A 549-nucleotide genomic window follows, 5' to 3' on the forward strand; every position below is an offset into this window, starting at 1 on the left:
AAAGCCAGAAAAAAGAGTAGATATTCAGCATTTCTTAAGTTAAAAGAACTGAAGAACAGATGTTAAGCCTTAAATTGCAATATTGACAGATTCCACGTCATGTAACAACAACAATGGGCAAAATATTGAATGACACACTAAAAGAAGATGGAAGGAATACACAGTCACTTTACCAAAAATAACTAGTTGGTGTTCAACCATTTCAAGAGCACAGTAAGACTGATCGTATTAAAAGAAGTTCAAGATGCACTGAAGGCATTGCAGAAAAACAGCTTCAGGTATTGACTGAATACAAATTGAAATGTTTCAACAAACTGATGCAATGGTGCAGGCACACATATGCATATGTTACAAAATTTGGAAGATGGTTACATGGTTAATCAACTGGAAGAGATCTATATTTGTGCACATTACAAAGAATGGTGACTCAATAGATCATGGAAATTACTGAACGATATCATTAATATCACATGCAAGTAAAATTTTGGAGAGAATTCAGAAATGGTTGTAGTAAGTAGTACATTGATCCAGGAGCTGCCAGAAATGCAC

General features: G+C 34.4%; 1 protein-coding gene across 1 annotated transcript in view; it reads right to left on the reverse strand.

The window, feature by feature from the left end:
- Window positions 1-549, reverse strand: part of NDC80 (NDC80 kinetochore complex component) — a 96,098-nt gene that overhangs the window by 10,223 nt on the left and 85,326 nt on the right. The window lies entirely within an intron of this gene.

This window comes from Chrysochloris asiatica, unplaced genomic scaffold (genome assembly GCF_000296735.1).
Source record: "Chrysochloris asiatica unplaced genomic scaffold, ChrAsi1.0 scaffold00103, whole genome shotgun sequence".
NCBI lineage: Eukaryota > Metazoa > Chordata > Mammalia > Afrosoricida > Chrysochloridae > Chrysochloris > Chrysochloris asiatica.